We start from the raw sequence: 15,945 nt of genomic DNA on the forward strand, positions 1-15,945 counted from the left end.
TTGGCAGGAGAACAGATCCACGTGGCCAACCCACAGGCTGACCCAACAAGACCTCACAAGTAAAAAACCATAAGGCAAATTTTTAACAAAGTATATCTTCTTCCCTGTTGTTCACCATGACAAGCGATGACATCCCCCTGATATTCTAGGTATGTAATAGGGACTGTAGAAGACACCATGCATCATGGAGGATCTCAACTCTATCTTGGTCGGGGGGACCAACCTTTTTCCCTTCCCAACATGGACTGGCAGAAGAAGAAGGGGAAATGTGTTTAGAACAAGGGAGAGGCATTTTATAGGTAATCAGAATGTGGGTCCCTTCAGGCTATGGGCCAAGCTTTCCTTCTCTGTGGTGACAGAGCAAGTGAAGTGGTTAGTACTCTTCCAGTAATTATTGTTGGATGCATATGGGAATTCATGAGAACTGAGATTACACTGAAAGAAGAGCTTTAACCCACTGAGCCACCCATGTGCCCCAGAACCAAAGAATTCTATCTTGAGGAACACTTCTTATCTTCTCTTCGGGAACAGTTTCACATAATAGAAGGAGTATGAAATTTAGAGCCAGAAAATCTAGATTTACATCCCACCTTTGCCACTTGCTGGCTGTGTAATCTTTGCCCAAGTCATTTCATTTCTAGAAACATAATGGTTTCCTCAGCTCTAAACAAAGGTACTAATTATCTAGTGGTTTAGACAATGAAAACAACATGTGAAAGCATTTTGCACCTGCAAAACATGGTAGCAATGTGGTTGTTATTAAACCAGAGAGCAAAAATAATAAGAGAATTGTAAATCTCTGTTTGCCCTTATTGGGGACTCAATGTGTTTCTTCTGAAACAAGAATAGAATGTATGTGCCAAGTATCCATCAAGAATGAGACGATGGGACTTTGCCCGTGTGGATACTTCAGTATTGAAATCATGGTTTCATAATCGCATGGGAGAATTGGTGAATGGCTATCTTCCCATACCTCATATGAGTTATATAAGGATGATTTTAAACCTGGAAATACGATGAATAATTCTCATGTATGTATTTTTCTTCCCATGACTCTTAAAAAAGTTTTGTGATTAATGGGCTCTAATGAGATTAAATAAATTATTGAGGGGTGCCTGGGTGGCTCAGTCGGTTAAGCATCTGACTTCAACTCAGATCATGATCCCAGGGTCCTGGGATCCCCTGCTCAGCAGGGATCCTGATTCTCCCTTTCCCGCTCCCCTTGCTTGTGCTCTCTCCCTCTGTCAAATACAATCTTAAAAAAAATAAATTATTGAGCTGTCCATAATGCATAAATAGGATGACCACTGATGATTATTACCTAGCTTATATCATAGTCATTTTATTCCATACTTCATTTTTAATATCAGTCTTCATTCTAAAGTCAAATTTTGTTATACTGTAAATTCCCATAATTCCTTTATATTGCCTTAATTTCTGATGGACTAGTAAAGCATAAAGTAACACAAGTCAAAGGCAAGCAAAGGCCAAAAGATGACCCTATCTTAACTGTGTCTGACAGTAATTTATATAATGTATATAAAATAGTATCCATAGGTGGTGTTCGGTTTGCTGTAATTATATTTACTTTTCAGGGTCTGTCCATTTCTTTAGACACTTGGTCTGCAATTAAGGCACTCTACCATTAGGTGGCAGTAGTGTCATAGTCATGCTGTATTCTAATAAGATTCTGTCTACAAATCCTATTTCTTAGCTGAGAGGGAAAATACATTTTTCTTCAAAAAAAAAAAAAAAGCTCTATATGAAAAGAGCCATGTTTCAACTGTATCTAAAAGATAGCTTTAGTTTTTAATACTTAACGTAACATAAAGTAATATGAAACTATTACAAACTTCACATAAACTTTTCATCCTTAATTACTCAGTCACTAATTAATATAATCGTTTGTCCTTCAGAACCAAATGCAGAATTTATCTCAAACTCACTAAAAAGCCTCAACTTGTATTCTGACATTCATTCTTTTGGCTTTTGAACTTCATGCCTTTGCTTCAACACACCTGTGGGATGTGCTCCCTTGGTGGCACAGCTCTGTTCCAGAACCACAACTCCATTTTCTTACTAAGTTCTTAAAGACAACCTGAGGGGAAGTCTTGCTTTGTTTCTCTGGCTATTAGATCAGCTAGATGGCCTTTCTAGAGTTGCCTGGCCCATCTCCCAGTGACAGACAGGTACAAGCACCCATGGACAGCAAACACCACAAATCCTTCTACTACAAGGAAGAAAGTGATGTTTCACTCTTTCTTACAGGAGAAACATCCTTCCAGCCCAGGGGAATCCTGAGATGTTGGTTCATTTAAATATCGTCTCTCTCTCCCTCTCTGTGGTTCCCTTAGTAACAACTCTAACTCAGGGTCAGGTACAAACTGTTTCACAACTGCTTTATAAAAGAGCTTTTATCTTTTATCACAAAACAGTGCACCTTGCAAATAGCATTTGTGAAGATAGGTGGGTAGGATTTTAAATTCACATCTAGAGGGTTCTATCACTAGAAGCAATCATGGGCGGGATGCTGTTACTGCAGCTTTGGCCCTAAGCAGTACCCTCTTCATCTCCTCTCCTGAGTGGCATCTGTAGCCATCTCTCCCAGGACTTAAATAGATCAACATCCACAGTCCCAGCAGGGGTCATACATTCATCTTCCAATTTTGCAAAGGAAAACAAGTCTCAGGAAGTCAAATGATGGTGTTGCATTTGATCTTGATTTCAACTTCCTAGCCTTTTCAAAATTGGGATTCTTCTGACCAGATTTCCAAGGCAGAGTGTTGGAGAAGAGGCCTTAAAATGATCCATTCTGTCAAAATGAGTATTTAAACTTTCAAAAACAATCACAATCACCACTGTATCACTTGTCACCACTGTACTAAACTAAGAATACAGACCTAAAAAATTTTCGAGCTGGACATTTTAACATACTGGTACCAAGCTCTGTAGCAGGGAAGCATCCTTTCTATAGCTTCACGACAAATGGTCATCCTGCTACTGCCTGGTTTTATTGTGTGGGTGAGGCCTTCATTCCTTTGCAGGGAGGGGGAAGTCTACTGATAGGTGGCTCTGTTCACTTGGAAGTCCTTTCTGATGAGCTAACATCTGTCTCACTGCCACTTTCACCCGCGTCCTCTCCTGTCCCCAGGAGTAAGTGAGCATGCCCTTTCCCTCACCCAAGGACAGCCCAGCAAGATTTTGAATGCAACCTTCCTACCTCCTGCATTGTTTTCTTCTCAAGCTAAATAGAATTGCTTTCTTGAACCTTCCTCACAAGGCCCCTCTCATCTTAGGTGCCCTCTTCCAGGTATGCCATGGGTGTCTGGGCATGTCAGGCTGTCGCCAGTACCAGACATGATGCAGAAGCATGAAGAGGCCAGATCAACGCCAGATACAAAGCAATGGGGCACATCTATAAGGAGCTCACTTAGGCTCCAGGGTTCCGATCTGCCTCTGATACTTACTTGAGATGTGCCTTGGTTGGCTCATCTCTATAATGACAGCAGCTACTTCACAGGGTTATTATTAATACATGGAATTAAATCATACTGGATAAGAACATACATAAGGTTACCTCGCACAGTGACTGACCCATAAATATACTCTCAGTGGACTTGTAGATAGGACCAGTAATGCTAATTGGAACACAACAAAATCAAGAGTTCAAGTAAATGAAAAACGGCTTTCTCAGATGAAGTACTACGGGGCTGTGTCTAGAGGTCAACACAACCAATTTCACATTGTATTGTCTCAGCAACTCATTGATTCACTCATTCATTAAGTGAGCATGAGCTGAGCATATACTGTGGTGCTCAGGGTCCAAAAGCTGAATAAGAAGGCCCTGAGCGCAGGGAGTCCCTAGGAAGAATATATGGTCCCAGCAATAAAGGATAACTAGTGGTGTGGGTATGTCAGAGCTATGAGGTGAGGGGTCTGGGAGCATGGGAGGCCGGCCTCTAGCTGGGGTTGAGAGAGCGCTCCCCGGAGGAGATGCCACCATCTGGCCAAAAATCAAACCTAACCACCACTGCAACCTTGGTTCCCATCTCTGACACTCCATGAAGACCTAGACTGAACAGGCAGCTTGCCTAGATCCCAAAATGTCTGGATCCCTATGGGGGTGATGGCTGCTACTCTCTCCACTGTCAGCTCAAGCAGAATTCCAGAGGCTTGCGAGCCCCAGCTCAGACATCACCCAGTGCCCTGTCCAGCCCAGGGTCAGGTACCAGCGTTGCTTGCATCTTGTCAGCTCAGGCTCGCATGCCCATGGCACAGGGAGCCAAACTGTAGGCAGGTGGCTTTGGTATAAATTTAGAGCCCTTTGCTTCCTCTGCCCACTCAAACTTCACACTTTTCCCGAAGCTGCCTTTGCCTGGAACAGTTTCCCTAAAAGAAACATGAAAGCTCTTCTCTTTTCTCTTTGAAAAAAAAAAAAAAATCTCCTTTGAGCCCATCTGTTCTGGAAAGCCATCCAGATTCAATGGTTGTTTTTCCACAAGGCCAACATCACAGGTCCCCAGGTGTTCTCCAAATCCTGCAGAAATCCCTTCTGTCTGTCCTGAAGCAGCAGGAGAGTAAGGCAGGAAAGGCTGCGACCGTTACATAAGAACTAACAGGTGACGAAGGGTCTCCCACAGCCATAATGACTAGTCGGAATATGGTGGGAGAGGGGGAGAAGGTGGCAAAAGGATATGCCTGAGAGCCAGGAGTTCTGGGTTTATGACTTCATCCTTCCATTAAGTAGCATGTGACCTTGGACCAGGCATCCCACCTTCACGCATCTCAGCTTTCTCATCTTAGCATCAAGGAAGCCTGACAAGGAGAGGTTACGACAGGTCTTCCTGCCGTACAAGCAGAGATTAGGAAAGCATCCGTTCTCCCCAAGGACCAGGACAACTGCTTCAGCCCCTCGTCCTGATCCTCCTCTATCTAGAGCCAGGCAAGGAAAAAGTTAATGTTCTCAGTCTGTAAGTAGTTCCTGCTGTTGCAGATAAAATTAAATGGCATGGCTATTTTGGTGGAAAATCAGGTAAAAATGCTGAAAAATAAACTCTCCATCAAATGCCAGTCCCCACCCCCCCACACCCGCCCCATGTTCTTTTTTTATGCCCATTTGGTATTTGTTTTTAATTCTGGCTGATTGTCAATTTTAAAACCTGATGCATAGAGTGGCTTGCTATTCTGGAGGCGTTATTTTAAGATGAAACAATGTAAATTCTGACTTTGGATGGCAGATGGCTGGCAGTTCACTGTTTGGCAAACCAACTGGTATGGTATGTTGGAAATTCAGAGCAGCAGGTATGCAGTTCAATTTGAAACCACCACAGATGCTCGGAGGGAGCGGGGGAGGGGCACAAGCTGGTCAGGAAATTAAGAACAGTACTCTGAGCTCAGAGGGGAAAAAAGATGATAATTAGCTGAAAGTTTGCTTCTTTCAGTCTCTACTTTTTCTTTTTTCTTTCTGTCTTTCTTTTCTTTTCTTTTTTTCTTTCTTGTTTTTTTGTTTTGTTTTGTTTGGTTCGTTTGGGTTGGGTTGGGTTGGGTTGCTTCTTAGAAAACCAGGTAGACCCTCAGAAGTCAGTCCAGTGAAAAGCTGATTTTGTTCTGTAGCTGTCTGTCTGGCAAGGCTCAGCCTCAGTGAGGAATTCAAAGGTGAGGAAAAAGCCGATAAGGAGAAGCTCAAACATGTTCTTCAACAAAGAAACGCCAAGAGCCATGTTGCATAAGAAGCCTACCTGCGAGGTGATGTTTAAGACAGGATCAATTAATGATATTTCAAGAAGGATGGATTCACGGCTTAGGAAAGACCTTCACACATGAAACTGACGACTCCAATGTTTCTACATCCAGGGAATTTCCCAAAACAGGGTTGGAGAGAGGTAATGTCTACTATGCATTTCAATCAGATTCAAGGTGGTATAGATAGATGATATCTGGCATACCCATCTGCAGAGGGACTGAACTCTGCCCCAACTCGCCCATCACTGAAAGTCTATTCAAAGTCATTAAGGGCATAGTCTACTTTTAAAGAAGGTCATTCAGGCTGCAAATCTCAAATTGTCAGACTCCTGCCAAAAGGAATGTCAAAACAAGTCATTAGAACAAGAACTCTTGATGTGTGTGTGTGTGTGAATTGAGCTATTTCTCATTTCCTCCAAATTTGTCTGATGGCTTAGAAGGCAAGAGGAGGGGATCTAAGTGCCCTACAAATCTTTTCCTACAGTTCCAAAAGTGAACAGGAGACCTCACAAAGGAACTGGGGTAGAAATCTACCTCATAAAATTTTGAGACTAACAATATCTTTCAAACTACTCGTGTATTAAGGGTCCTTTGGTACATTCAAGGCTTGAGGAGCTTGCTTCAGTGATTCTGCAAAGTAGCAAAACTCCCACTTTGGTTGCACATGGATTATAACCCAACTAAATTCAGAGCACCACAGTCCTAATGACAAAATCACTCAAATAGCCGGGACAATCCCGATCACTATATTGCACACAGGTGTTCTGGCCAGAAAAGCAAGCTAATTAAAATTCCAATTCATAACTTAATTGCTCATCTGGACCTTCAGTAATGAGCAAAGGGTCTCGGGTTTTAAAATACCACTGCTAAAAAACAAAACAAAACAAAGAGAAAAAAAAAAACTACTGCTAGTATGGTGCACCATTGCTTCAACAGAGCATTGCCAGGAAGATGTGTGGAGCAAGTGCACATGTTTCTTTGGTTCCTCCTCACACACTGACTTGAATGACTAAGTGTGGTGTTCTTCCTCTCAGCAGACATGTAGCAGGCACCAGGTGTGGTTGTAGGCACTGGAGGCCATGCAGATGAATCAGACATGATTTTTACCCTAAAGAACTTTCCAGTCTAAGAGGAATAATAAAGTGTGAATATATATAATCTCTGAGGAGCATGTAGGGCCTGGAGGAAAGAGACAGAAGGGAACAAAGGGAACCCTGAACTCTCCATTTCCTGAGGAAGTTCACTATTCTCTTTCTTTCGGAAGGGAGGCCCTCACAGGCACTGACAGATTCCTCTCATGCTCTACGGTGGTACCCTGGGTCATGGTGGGGACAAAGCTTCTCAGGACTTTCCCTCCATCTTACGGCCTGGAGAAGTAAATCTCACTTGGCCATGTTCCCTCATCATCTTCCTGAGAACCTGGTTTAAAACCCTGAGAGGGGGCTGGATCAAGATGGATCCCCAGCTTGAAAATAAATCAGGAACTGCTGTGCTTCAAATATAAAACTACCCAAAAGACAAAGAAATCTAAGGAAGCAGGAAACAGATGACAGGAGAATGGACGTTTCTGGGGGAAAAATGTGCTTGTTATATCACCAACCACCAAATGCGAACCACACCATTGAAAGAGGCTGGCGAGGGTCCCTGAATATATTTCTTGTAAGTGCTCTTAACACCAAATGGATCAAAAAATTTTTTTTTCTCTGAGACGCTGCAAAAACAGCATGTCCTTCTGTTGTTTCAAAAATGACATTTAAGCAGCAATGAAGCTGTGTGTACCACGGGGGTGAGGGGGCAGTGGCAGGGACAGAAGAACAAAGAAGCTGGGGGCCAGGAGGGGTGGGGCACATCAGGGACAGCATAGACTGGTGGAGGAAACTGTATTTAAAAATGGACAAGGGGGAAAAAAGAAGGGACAGGAGGCCAGGAGAGAAATCAGTACCAGAGTACATACACTCGATTTTCTAGTCTCTCAAGCAACAGTTTTCAAAAGGGCCCCATTTCGAGACCACCTTCCTCTTGGGAGACAATGGTGGGGTAGGAGGAAGATAGGACTCTCTGCAGAACCTGGACTTTAAAGAGACTGCTTGGCTGGAGGTCATGTCCATATAAAGAACCCATCACAGATACAAAGAGAAAATAGGTGAGGGGAGAAAAACTCGAAATAGGAATGGAGCCAAGAGGTGTCACAGTGACCCCCCTCCTCCATCCCACCACCTACATTGTTAAAGATTCCACACCCACATTATTCACTTTGATTTCTTTGCTTATAGTATAGTAAATGGATATTTCTGATTTGTTTTAGTATCTGTAGGTAAATTTGTAGGAAGAGACATATCCTTAACAGTACAGAAGAAGAAAGAGATGAAGCTCCATCCATAGCGGACAAAGGGAATGAGAACAAGTATCTCAAAGTATTTCTCCTTGGCCAGAGGTCATGTTTCCATTGGTAGGAGAGCATCCAATTAAGGAAAATTATTTACGGCAAATCTACATTTTACCGGACACCAAATGTTTGACGTTATTACATTAATCTGACAGCAACAAAGTGATGCAGGGATTGTTATACCCATTTTACAAGTCAGTCAGGTTAGCTAGCTTGTCCCAGTCTCCTAGCAAGTTAGGACAAAACAGGATAGAGGTCCTAGGCTCTCTCACTCCAGATCCAAGAAAGCCCAAGATTTCTCTTCTGTTTCCTCATAAACAAGAGATTCAAACAAAGCAAACAATGAAATGGGAAATGAGAGAAAGATAAATTTACCACCTATCCAATGTGCAGGAAACTATTTCCCTTACCAGGAAATGAAGGGAAGATAGTAGGAAGAAAAAAACAAGAAAAAGAAAACATATTTTTGCCCTGAAGGGTAAGACTGTGGTATTAAAAATTTGAAATTTTAAAACAGATGAATTAGGGAAATATTTTTCACATTTCAAAAGACATATTTACTTGACAAAGTGATTTTCTGAAGTTACTTTAAGTAGATGCTTTCCCAAGTACATTTAAGCTAAGAGCCAAATAAAAATTTTTCCACATATAACTTGAGGGAGACAGGTGGGTTTCTGAGAAGGGAGGTACACATGAGTCCTCAAATGTCTCCACTGTGTCTCCCAGAAGTAATTTTTATTTGCATTCAGAGTTTCCAGTCTTCAAAAATCTTAATAAGACACAAAAATAGGCTTATACGCTCCCAACCCCCAGGACAAAATGGTCTGATAATAATGGGAGATTCAAAGGAGAAGTTAACCTATTTCACAGGTGTGCCCACAGCCACAATGCTCAAACTGAAGTTATTGCCTAAAGAGTTGAAAGAAAAGACCTAGAACTACAAATCTCTCAAACAAAAGTTTAATAAACTTTAGAGACAGGCCCCAGAGCCTTTGACCAAGGCAGAAACACAGCATTATTAATATGTCTCATAACAGCTAAGACAGTCACTGATCTGAGCTAAATCTTCCCCCAACACATTGCATTTCAAAAGGCCTGTTATCTCAGAAAAGGTTGCATTAAGTGTCTCTTGTAATTATGTCTCCAAGAAACAATACTCTTCTCCTCATTAAATGTTTCAGTGGGTGGCCCTGCTGAAGGCGGCAGGAACTTAACCCCAGAGCCACAGAGCCTGAGGTGACAAAAGAAGAGGTCACCAAGGAGTTGTCCAACTCTATTAGCTGGGGTGAGGCTGTTTATTGGGTTGAAAATAGCTTTAATTAGGGACCTAGCAAAGAAGCAGATAAGTTATTGCTATATAAAGTGCTTTAATAGACAAAGGCACTGGAAGTCACAAGCTTACTCAACTACTTCCCATCCTGGTTGTGGTTCAAAGTGGCAGGCTGTGAACTCTAAAAGCCAATTCAACAGTTGCAACTCATTATCTCCATTTAACAGGCGGCAAAAACACTCTCCTCCCACTAGAGGGTGAAGTCCACCCGTACCACAGCCAGACCCTGTGTCCCAGGCACCCCAATGAACAGCCTCTTTGGAAATAAGATGGTTACCAAAAGGACTGCCTGTGGACTGAGGTTCTATTCCAGAGGTAGACAGTTTCATGTTATTCCACAACATGTATCGAGTAGATGTTATACACAGGACAGTGTGAAGTGTTGCTGCTGGAAATTCAACAGTGAGTCCTGCCTTCCACCAGCTTAAAAACCCACTGGGGGATTCTAAGAAGGGAGCAGCTGCTGGAATATTCTCCAAATGCCTCATAGAAAAAAATTACAGAGAAGCTACATGCAAAATCAAGAATGTACGAATAATACTTACAACAAAACTAGGTGACAAGGTATCCCCCATAAACCCCCAAATACAGCCATTGGCCTAAACAACCAACAGCCATAAGGCATGTGATGTGTGTCACTGCCATCTAGGCTAGAGAAGGCAGAGGGAGACAGCAGGCATCTGACGGACCTCAGAATAGGACACCAAAATATCCAACAGGAATTTACTGGAAAGTACAGATGGCCAAGTTGAGAACAGAGGATAAAACTGGAAGCAGTTCTGCCCACTCTAATAGTAGAAGCATTTAAGGGCCTGTGTTAGAAGGTCTGAGGTAAAGAGGCTGGAGCTGCGTGGTTCCTATGATCATTCAACAAACTCTCCCAGGACTCCACTGCTGGGGGTGGAATCAAAACTGATCAGATAGAAATTACAGAGATAAAGGAAAGATGCAGTCTGGATAAAAATAGAAGAGGAGAACAGAAATGAGAAATCTCAAAAAGAAAGCTGCCATATGCTTTTTTTTTTTTTTAAGACCAAGTCTAATAACAGAAGAAGGAGCACCATTAAGTTAGAAAGCTAAATAAACCAATCCTCCTCCTAAAAATTCAGGAAAGTAAATTCACATAAAAATTCACATTTTGCAAAAGAAACCACATCTAAGACGACCCTCCTCTTGGGGAGCTAAGTAAGGGGACTGGGAAATGGGGACTTTCTGTGGCAGTGTGTATGTAGACAAAATTTTATACAAATCCATTATAAAAAAAAAAAAAGAATTAGGAGCAGAATATAATCCCTATGGATAATAAAGGAATGCTAGAAAGATGGTTTCAGAAAACTATCAAAATTGCAGTATTTTTTCAAAGTTAATTAAAGGCCTTAAGAAAATGATGCAAGACCTGACATAATATTTTTAAAAAATTTAGAAATGAAAGCTGAACTAGAAAGAACACAGAAGCTAAAACATTAAAAAAAATAATGCCTATGGGGAAATAGAAGGTAAAATTAATAAAATGTTTTAAAAAGCAAAAAGAAATGAAGAAAAAGATAAAAAGGATCTCAAGAAAGGGACAAATATTGAAGACAAGAAAGTAATTCAACCAGTGGTGAATAGGAGTCAGTTTCTAAAAAAGAAAATCAAGGCAAGGAAAGACAAAAATATTAAAATGTATGACTCAAGACAATTTTCCAGAAATTTTTAAAAAATATTTGAAACTAAATATTCAAAGAACATTCCACCTACCCAATATTATCAACCCAGAATGATCAACACCTAGACATTATCTTATAAAATTACTAGACTTTAAAAATAAAGAAAAATATCTTTATAGTACATGACTTATAAAGGAAAGAAAATTGGATTGTCACATGCTTTTGACAGCAATATTTTATGCTAGAAGAAACTGGACTATTTTCTTCTATTTTAAATACTCATATTTATGATAGTTCAGAAAAAAATGTGCACTAAGGATTTTATATCCAGCAAAACTGACTTCATGTATAAAAAACACAAGCTGTTATCAACAAGCAAGAGAATATTGTCCCATTAGCTGAACCCTTACTAAGGAATCTACTAGAGAATTAACTTCAGACAACCAAAATGACTAAAGTGGCAACAACATTAAGAATAGTGAGTAATAATAGATAGCTATAGAACTAAAACTCAATGGCAGTAAAAAAGGATAAATATGGCTGAATGCTTTGATAACACAAATATAATACAAGCATTAAAATTTGGGAGGAGGAAAGAGAATATGGATATAAAAAATGTTAACTGTTTTCAGTAGTCATAGTTGATGGTGGTAGTATTATTACATTATTGTTATTCTGAGACTTTTAAAATAATTATGGGATATTCTCATTTTAATTCCATGTTTTTAAGAACCAGGATTCTCGGGGTGCCAGGGTGGTTCATTCGGTTAATCATCTGATTCTTTATTTCAGCTCAGGTCATGATCTCAGGGTTGTGAAATAGAGCCCTGCTTTGGGTTCTGCACTGGGCATGGAGCCTGCTTGGGATTTTGCCTATTTCTCTCTAGCCCTCCCCACTCCCCCCTCTATCTCTCTTAAAAAAAAAAAGAAAGAAAGAAAAAAAGAAAAGAAAAGAAAAAATAACCAGGATTCTTGGCTTGGAATAAAGGAGATATTATAAATGTAATATAAAATAGTTGAGTAAAAACACTACAGTTTTGAATCTGAGCCTGAAATAGTTTGAATTCACAAAGTATGTGATCAGACACATTACACACATACAGACATTACATAAGTGTATGCTGTGTCTGATGAAAAAGTTAGAAATAATAACCAACCCAGTAAGAATAAGCATCCATACTATCCAGTCTTGAAATATTTTTCCCATTAAAAGAAACCAGGCTTCTTGGAGAAATGGTTGATTCCAGGTATGGGACAGGAAATACACAATAGGATCTTAGAGTGTATTCATATACAAGACAGTAAGAAAGATCAGTAACTTCCTAAGTTCATGTCAAAAGGACCCAGAAGCCAAGTGAAGAAGTTCTAACTGGCAATGGATTGGAACCCATTAAGTACATGTAAATACTTGAGTTCATAATACTATTTAAAAAGAACTAATTGGTTATATTTTAAAGATGAGAGGAAGCGAACAACTTAAAATCTTAAAATCTGGGTATATAAATATACTGAATATTTATTCTCCCTTTCCTATGTAAGAACTGTGCCACTGGGTAACCAAATGGTAGATGAATGGGAACTTCTCCTTAAAAAAATTACCCCAGCTATTAAATGAAAACAAAATTATAGAGTTAGAATTATACCATTTTCCAGCCATCAGTGAAGTGGTGGATCTAGACATTAAGCATCACTGAGTGTTAAGATGACAAAGTAAAAACCAGACATTATGTGCTTCCTGATCAAAAATACCATTGCCTTATGAAAGAGATTGAACCTGAGTCCAGTTAAGCCTCTGAATGCAGCTGCCAATGCGCAGAAGATACAAAAGGCAGAGGAGTACACTGAATGGCACTACAAGTATGCAAGCTTGTGGGATCTACAGATTAAAGACCAGGCCCTTCGGTAGATAAAGTGTGAGGAAAGGAGAGGGACGGAAGGGATGCTACAGCTTTTAAAAGAGACTTAAAGACATATCTTTTTTGTTGTTGTTTTAATGAGCAAGACTAAAAAAATAACAGTGAGGAAAGCAAACGTCGGTGACAAATCCACAGAGAAATGCAAGAGAGTAATTACTATAAAGATTGAGAAGGGGAGCGAGCTATGATTGCAATGGAGCAAATGGAGAGGCTTTGAGGGTGGGTAGCAAAGTTCTGTGGTAACAAGAGTGTTTGCCTTATAGAAATTCACTAAGTATAGATTTCAGTATTGCTTTCTGTATATCTTCAATTTTATAATAAAAAGATGAAAACGAAATTTTAAAAATTCCAATAGGGATCAGTTTTAAAGTATGTTCAGAGTACTCTAGGTTCCACCTAAATAAAAACTAAGAGATAAGACTATCAACTAAAGAGTTAACAGTAGAGGAGGCCCAGATTTCCTGACTCTAACCACTCCTCCAAGCTGGGACCACTTAATCCCAGCTCCCCAGATAAACTAAGGAGCTTCAGGTCAACAGCTCAGTGCTCTGAGCTGGCTCCATCCCGGCCATTGTGGACAGGATCTTTCTCTAAATCTCAGTTCTAGCACATGACACCAGTCAGTTTTCCTTTTGCTGAGACTATAGAAGCTCAGTTCCTCTGGAATAAGGCCAGCCCTTATCATCTCCAACTCTCTAAGAATTAGATTTCTACTTTGAATCCTAGTTTCTTGATTTTTGGGTCTCCCTGAAGCAAGTCACCTGCCTGACTAGACCTCTGACCATTCCCTGCTTCTGGAATCCACCCATGCCCCCTCTCCCCCGACCAAGACCAACACCAATCATCTGCCTTCTGCAGGTGCCCATCAAGAGTCTAAAGCTGGTCTCTAGCCAGCCAGGACTTCTAGATGCTGTCTCTTTCCAAAAGTCACTCTGAAGGCATGATTTGCTCTCTGCTGTCATTTATATTCTGAAGGAATTGATCTCTTAGGTAACTTCTCCTAGTTCACTGCAGTCTGTTGTTGTTGTTTTTCTTCAATGTAGCATATCATCCAAGCCAGATTTTTCTGACCCTTATACATGACTCACAAAGACTCATACATTTGCAGATGTGGAAATGCCCTCAGCCAGGTCATCTTTTTAAATTACCTCATTTGCTTTTGTTAGGAAATTGAGCATCAAAGAAGTGATGGTGGGTTTGGCAGGTCCCACATCAGTGACAAAGCTTGCACCAGAACTCAGGGTTCTCTGACAATGACTTTATGCCTCCTACCTATCCATCTATCCTTGCCCATTGTCTCTTTTCAAACAGGCACTAACACTCAGCATTTCCACACAAGTTGCCATTAGCTAGTTGCCAGGAATGATGCTAGGCAGGGACAGATGGTGCTAAGGGCTGGTAGAGCATCTTGGTGCTATAGGTTAATGAACAAGGTACACATAGTTCTGCCCCAACACAAATAAAGATTTATGGGGAGGATAAAAAACAAGAAGACACTGTAAAACATGCTAAATGTAGACAAAGATTCTCTCAATGATCAAACTACCCAGACCCCCCTAAACTCTTTTTCAACTAGTTCTGGCTTTGGGACTTCTATGTTCATCTCTGTATTGTCCAATTTTAGCAAGAATCATGCTAAATTAATTTAAGCAGAATCCCCCACTGTCAACATGTGATCGTCCTTGATACCTGATCATGTTCTTCATCCCCCACTACCTGTGGTAATGTCTGATTGCACTCCCTAGCCTTCAGTAAAGAATCCTGTTAAGCTGGTTTAGCCAGAATCCCCTTAAGCCTGATTTTCCCCTTAGTAACTTTCCATCCTGGCATCTCCACCCTGATCCTTGACTACAAATTCCTACCTTCCCATGCTATATTTGAAGCTGAGTCTAATAACGTTCCCCACTGCAAGACCTCATTGCAGTGGCCTCTACACATATTGCCATGCCCTCTATTGAATACAGTCTTCTTTACCATCTCAACAAGTGGCATGAATACTTTTTCTATAACAATGCCAGAGTATAGAAAGGACATGGTGCTATCAACATACACATATGAAAAGCTATAAAAAGCTATAAAATTCGGCACTGCCCATACATGCAGCAATTCCCCTTCTGAACTTATCTAGGAAAATAATCATGGCCGCATGAAAACATTTTGCTACATTATGCTTATCAGAGCAGTGTTTACAATCATGAATTGTTAGAAACAACACAAATGTCAAAAAATGCTGGATTGGTTAAATTATATCATATTCATTCAATGAAAACTATGTAGCAAAAAATAATATGGGAAAATAAGATGTAATGGCATGAAAAGATATTTCTGAAATATTTATCATGAAAACTTTAAAAAACAAAATATATACTAAAAAGATTAAATAAATGAAAAACAGAATGCATACTAAGATTCTATTGGTTAAAGTATTTATTCCTACAGAGAAAGGAACAAAGTTTATATACCAAAATTTTTAAAAATATGATTATTAAAGGTAATTTTATTCTCTTCTTTTTGCTTATTTATATTTTCTACAATAAACATACATTAGTTGTATAATAAATTAAAACAAAATTTTCTTCCTCCAGAAAACTCCTTAAAAACAAAACTCATCTGATTGTATCACTTACTCATTGTCAGTGCATGTTCTTGCTCTACAATTTGATCTTGCAAACAATATAAATTCCACCAACTTAGAGATAAAGTCCAAAGCAACGCATTATAATTCAATTAATGTCTTAGAAAGACCTTCAGTGAGCTGGCTTCTCTAAATATTAGAAGATGAGCTTTCCTAAGTACAAGAAAATCTTCACTCAGGGCTTAAAAAAAACAATAAATTGAAACTCTAGTGCTAACCAAAGATACATAAAACAAAATAAAGTGCAATTTTTTGCTTATTATATCAACAAACTAAAAAAAAAAAAA

The 15,945-nt window shown here is 39.9% G+C and overlaps 1 protein-coding gene across 5 annotated transcripts in view; it reads right to left on the reverse strand.

Moving 5' to 3' along the window:
- The window catches only part of MSRA (methionine sulfoxide reductase A), a 434,035-nt gene that overhangs the window by 54,814 nt on the left and 363,276 nt on the right, over window positions 1–15,945 (reverse strand). The window lies entirely within an intron of this gene.

This window comes from Mustela erminea, chromosome 2 (assembly GCF_009829155.1).
Source record: "Mustela erminea isolate mMusErm1 chromosome 2, mMusErm1.Pri, whole genome shotgun sequence".
Classification (NCBI taxonomy): Eukaryota; Metazoa; Chordata; class Mammalia; order Carnivora; family Mustelidae; genus Mustela; species Mustela erminea.